Source organism: Mesoplodon bidens (assembly GCF_964165515.1).
Source record: "Mesoplodon bidens genome assembly, chromosome: X".
Lineage (NCBI taxonomy): Eukaryota > Metazoa > Chordata > Mammalia > Artiodactyla > Ziphiidae > Mesoplodon > Mesoplodon bidens.
In genome coordinates this window covers 136,064,921-136,071,093 of record NC_138163.1, presented here as the reverse complement: position 1 = coordinate 136,071,093, position 6,173 = coordinate 136,064,921, and positions in this window count along the sequence as shown.

Genomic DNA, 6,173 nt, shown 5'->3' with positions numbered 1-6,173 from the left:
TACTTTTTACTTTTTTTTTTTTTTTGCGGTACGTGGGCCTCTCACTGTTGTGGCCTCTCCCGTTGCGGAGCACAGGCTCCGGACGCGCAGGCTCAGCGGCCATGGCTCACGGGCCCAGCTGCTCCGCGGCATGTGGGATCCTCCCGGACCAGGGCACGAACCCGTGTCCCCTGCATCGGCAGGCGGACTCTCAACCACTGCGCCACCAGGGAAGCCCAGCTTTATTTTTTAAAAAGAACCCCCTACACCCACACCCAGCTCCATCATATCTATTAACAGCAAACCGAATAGGCCTCTTTGCAGCCAGCAGCAGACACACTTTGACCTCTCCCTGCAGTAAATGTGGCCTCCTCTAGAATTTTTCCAACCAACCACAGGTAAGGCGTCCCTATCGTTTTCCTCTGTCTTCTCATCTACATTTCCACCACCAGCTTTGCAGTTTTAAGTAAGACAAAGTTTGGGCTCAGGTCCTCAGCCTTCTTCCTGGAAAACGACAGGACTGGGCTTCTATTGGGACCCATGAAAGGCAGACAGGAGCTGCACTGCCAGATGGAAGCAGAGCCTTTAACCAAGAGCTACAAGCGCCACTACTTCAAAAAGACCTGACCCGGCGCATCTGTAAGCAGGGGCGGCTGCTTTGATAGAAGTCCGGAACAGACCGACATTGTCAAAACCTTAACGGCTCTTGGATATGACACCCTTGCTTGTAAAAACCGTAGGAAACATCATAGGACTACTCCCCATACGCTGGTCTACCGCTCCTGCAGAAAGCATTAATCTCAGTATCTGTTTTGAACCGTTAATCTTCTATTTCCTTGGCTCTTGGAAAGCAGAAGTTCTTCTGGAAGTTTGTGTGTGGAATGTGCTTTAAAAGATAAAAATGAAAAAGGAGAGTCTGTTCGTTTGCTCTAACGCCAAAGGTTCCGGTAGCCAATCTGTGCAAAGGCATCACTGCGTTTCAATCTCTGTTGCGTGCCCAAGCGGCACATACCCCACCTCTCTGCTTCCCACGTGCACACGTGCAGGCTCTGGAGGACTCAGGTGCCCAGTGTCCTCCAGAATGGACAAAAGTGCTCAAGGTTGCCTACAAAGCTTTAAGAGGATAAAAAGCGTTGCCGTGGCTTATATCTTGGTATTCAACTCCTTTTCTGCCTCCTGGGGACTTCAGTAGTTCTGAAAATATTCCACACGATGGTTGGGTTTTGAACCCAGGCTTAGAAACCAAAGAGCCTCCGGACTTGTGGTTTTTGTTGGCAACTGACCTCACCTGGCAAGACCTGAGAGTCTTGGCTTCTGAAGGCATCTTGTCCTTTCCTCCGAAGAAACAACAGAATTGGATGGATTGAGAAGTAGTGCCTCAGTACAGCTTCAGCTCTGCAGCAGTCAGATAACGGATCTGTCAGCTATGCCGTGTCAGCCTGGGAAGAGATGAGACTGAGCAAGCCCTGGAAAGGAGAGGGTGGGATTTGTGTCCTGAGAGGAAAAGGGAAACTAAACTAACATGAATATCATCGCTACCCCGACCGCCTTCCGAGAGCTGGCAGCATTAAGAACTTTAAGTCTGGCTTCACTCGTACCCCCCATCCTTGTGGCTCATCTTTGTATCTCTAGGTTCTGTACAAAGCACCAGAGGAGGTGAGGAAACCTATCCAAGGTCACGGAGGTGATAGAGCTGATGCTCAGATCCAAGCAGGTTATGCCATAAGCTCCAGAGGGGAACTGGAGATTCATTTCCCCGTCAACGTGAATGTCTACGAACTGGTCAGACCAATGAAAGCACTTTCTCCACTCACCATCTTGAAGCAACAAGAAGTCCACTTTTGAGAAGTTGGAAGCAGGTCGCAGATGGCCGAATTTGATGCCATCAGAATGTGGCTGCACTTTCAAGGAAGTTGAGGGGGGGTGCAGTGAATAGGATGGACCCACACATATGTGTGTTACCTGTTTCAGACTTCGTTTAAATTTTATGTTTCTTTTTGTGGCACAGTATACTAATGTAGTAAAATGAGCTGACATTATTTCTGGGCAGGCTATTTGCTCTGGAGTCCTGATGCACATGAGACTGTCAGATTTCAGGTATCTAGTAAAAGACGAAATCCGCTCATTAACCACAGACTTTGGCTAATTTTGAAATGACTGCTTCGCTGCTACTCAAGCAGCTGTGAGCAGGCAATAGGAAATCCACACGAACCTCAAGAGCTTGGCTTGTGGCGAGAACTCCCGCGTGTCTGCAGATGACGCAGCCTTACGTGCAGCTGGTCACACACACAGCAGAAACGTGTCTGATACACACGGCAGAACAACAGGTCGATCTCAGAGGGACTGAAAGGCACTCACAGAGAAAGTGTGGGTCAGTCAGTCCCCTGAGGGAGCCCGTGGCTTAAATGTGATGGCTCTTCCCCCAAGTCTTTGGGTCTCACTGTGTTGCTTTTAGTTGGACATCTAGAGTAAACCGTGTGCATAACCCCAGTCTCTCAAACTCATGACAGCTCTTTAGTCTCTCACAGGGGTCAGAAAACTTATTCTTCAGAGGCCAGATGGTAAGTATTTTAGCCTTCGCAAGCCGCACGTTCTCTGTGGCAGTTACCCAACCCTGCCGTGGGACCCCCAGACTAGCCATCGGCAGAAGGTAAATGGATGTGTGTGGCGCTGTACCAAGAAAGCTTTATTTACAAAAGCAGACAGCTGGCCCTCAGGCTATAATTTGTCCACCGCTGGTCTTTTCTGTCAAACTAAGCAAACCAAAATAATAGTAAACTAAGAAATATGTGTGGGCTTTTTTTTTTTGGCCACATGATTCGGCTTGTGGGATCTTAGTTCCCTGACCAGGGATCGAACCCAGGCCCTCGGCAGTGACAGCCCAGAGCACCAACCACTGGGCCGCCAGGGAATTCCCTGTATGGGCTTTTGTACAGTGTGGTTACTAGATTTTTAAAGAGTATTTGATTCTGCTTTAGAAAATAAGAGAAACTCTGTGAAGAAACAAATAGCTCATGAAACACATGAGACCAAGAAGCCTTGGAACATTAGTGAGCTTTTCAATTGGCCATCACTGGTGACACCTATCCTGACTACCCTTTCTCTCAGTGCTTTAAATTGTCTTAATGTTGTGATTGGAGCATCTTAATCCGGTCTCAGGGACAGCCTAGCCACTTATGAACTTGGTGGCTACCATTGAATCCAAGTGATTTCCCACAGGACACTTTTGAATCATAATGATGTTAAAAGAGTCAGGAAAAGGAAAAATTTCCCTGTAACTTTGTAGTGAGAAACCTGGCAGTCACTACCTTACCCTAGAGGTCAAGGTGAATGTCACCAGTGACAAGCATGTGGATGTCAAGTACCCCCTGACGGGATGCGCTGAGGGCGCTGCATCGCTTCTGCAGGTTCCTCCTGAAATCCATAACCCAGTCTGGTCGTGAGAAAAATGTCAGACAAGGCCACGTTCGGGGACATTCTATGAAATACGTGACCATGCCATGGAAAACAGGGAGAGGTGGAGAAACGGCAGAGGAGGCTAAGGAGACTCTCGTGACAACTAAGTGCATCAAGGGATCCTGGGACATCAGCGCACAGACGGGAAATCCAAATAAAGTCGTAAGTTTAGTTACTAGTAAGGTAATGATGTTAATTTGTTAGTCTAGACAAAAGAACCATAGTTACGAATGCTGTATTCAGGGAAATCAGGTAAAGGGTATACAAGCTTTTTGTGTATTATCTTTGCAACTTTTCTGTAAACCTAAAATTATTATTATTATTTTTTTTTTTCTCACCATGCCGCGCAGCATGCGGGATCCTCGTTCCCGGACCAGGGATTGAACCCTCTCCCCTTGCGGTGGAAGCACAGTCTTAACCACTGGACCGCCAGGGAAGTCCCAACCTAAAATTATTGTAAAATTTTAAAAATTTTATTGTTTTAAAAGCCAGTCACGGCGTATCTCACCTTCTGAGATGCTCCACACTCCGTGGAGTGTGTTTCTCTCTAAATAAATCCAATTCTTACCTATCAAAAAAATAAATAAAAATAAAAGAAATAAAATACATAAAAGCCAATCACACGATAGTGCCTGCAGGCTTTCTACAAGTCTAATTATGCAAAGGTAAAGAATGATCATAAGTCAATTAAATTTTTAGAAACTTGCTCTGTGTGCCCGGAAGAAATCTCTACATTGTAGTAAAAATTCTACCACCTTTCAGAAAGCCTCCCTCCGATACTTCCTGTTATATCTACTGCTAGTCAAGTACTTCTACATTCCTTGAAATTCAAATAGATTCAATTGAAACAAATATTTTGGCCAGCAGCCAAAGTGAAGGAATTTCCAGCATCCGAATCAGTAGCCCTCCAACACCAAAGCAGTAGCGTCTTCCGTTTTCAGGGCCTCTCCTTCCCATGCAGCCCCCGAATTGTTTCAGCTCTGAGGATGCACAGATGGCCCGTCCCTTTCTCCTCGTGTGTACAGTTGCAGTTGTGCTGGGAGTGAGAGGCGGAACGGGATGAACGTTATCGAGCTGCCACAGTGTCCGGACTCTCCTGGCTGTCGTCTTTTTTTTTTTTTTTTTTTTTTAATTTATTTACTTATTTATTTTTGGCCGCATTGGGCCTTTGTTGCTGCATGTGGGCTTTCTCTAGTTACGGTGAGCGGGGGCCACTCTTCGTTGTGGTGCGCGGGCTTCTCATTGCGGTGGCCTCCCCTGTTGCGGAGCACAGGCTCCAGGCGCGCAGGCTCAGTAGTTGTGGCTCACGGGCCTAGTTGCTCTGCGGCATGTGGGACCCTCCCGGACCAGGGCTCGAACCCGTATCCCCTGCATCGGCAGGCAGACCCTCAACCACTGCGCCACCAGGGAAGCCCCTGGCTGTCGTTTTATTCCGTGCTTCTCGCGGTGCACTCTCACCAACGGGCTCAGCATCACCCACGGAGTCTGTTAGAAATTCAAGTTCATCGTGCCTTCTCTGAGGACCTCTTTTAAGTATCTCTGTTGGTTTTTTTCCCCCTCACACTGTGGCATTGGAAGCTAGAAAGGCCTCCATTTGCTAATCACTCAAATGATATCATCGTGAATGGGCAGAAAGTTCATCCTGCCTTTGGGAAAATCAGTTCGTTCAAGGATCTCTCACTGAAATCTCACGCGTGTAGAATCTTTTTCTTTTTCTTTTTTTCCCTTTTGGCTGCGCCGCACGGCATGTGGGATGTTAGTTCCCTGACCAGGGATTGAACCCGGGGCCCCCAGCACTGGAAGCGCAGAGTCTCAATCACTGGACCTCCAGGGAAGTCCCTAGAATCCTTTTTTTTTTGCTGCTTGGAAATTGCTTGGGCTGGTTTTCACGAGAACCCAGGTGCCGCATTGTTATGCTGCGATTTCGTTGACACCGCTCTCCCCGAGTTGCACGCACGCTGGGTCCCAGAAGGCGTTCAAGATTTGAAAACGTTGTTCCCCAAATATAATTCTCCAGATGCAGGTAAGGCTGCCAGGCTGGCCTCACAACTCCTGTTATCTCAGGAGCCCGGAGCCCGGCCCCCGGGGCAGAGCTTTGATCTCTGGCCCCTAACCTCAGCTGAGGGTCACTCAGGGGTGGGTGGTGGACATGGCCCAGGCCGGGGGCCGCTTTTTATTCTGCCCTTGGTCCCCTCACCCCTCCCTGAAGTCTCCCTAACTTTGAATGTTGAAACAGAGGTTGAGCTCTTGGTCTGTCTGAAAGCCCTGGGCTTTTCTCCGTAAAGCAGAGGACGGCACCAGAGACCCTGGGGAGAGAGAACTGATACTAGACCCAGCATGCGTAGGGCAGCCACTGAGAACTTGGGTCCCCGATTAGAACTCAAGAAAGCAGTGGTAGCAGATGACTCACACCCCCTGCACTCATTCCCCAGGGAAAAGTGTTCTGTCTCTGGCAAAGAAGTTACCACCATTCAGAATCTTTCCTGGGATCCCAGGGCGTGGGACACCATTGACCTGAGTCGCAAACCTGGATGAGGCCTGAGTTTGTGGTTTTAAGCCCCTGAATTTCAGAATGGTTTGCTATGAAGAGACGTCATTTTCATTTTCTTCTTCTTATTTTTTTAAATTAATTTTGATTGGAGTACAGTTGATTGACAGTGTTGTGTTAGTTTCTGCTGTACGGCAAAGTGAATCAGTTATACATCTACATATATCCATCCTTTCTCAGGTTCCTTTCC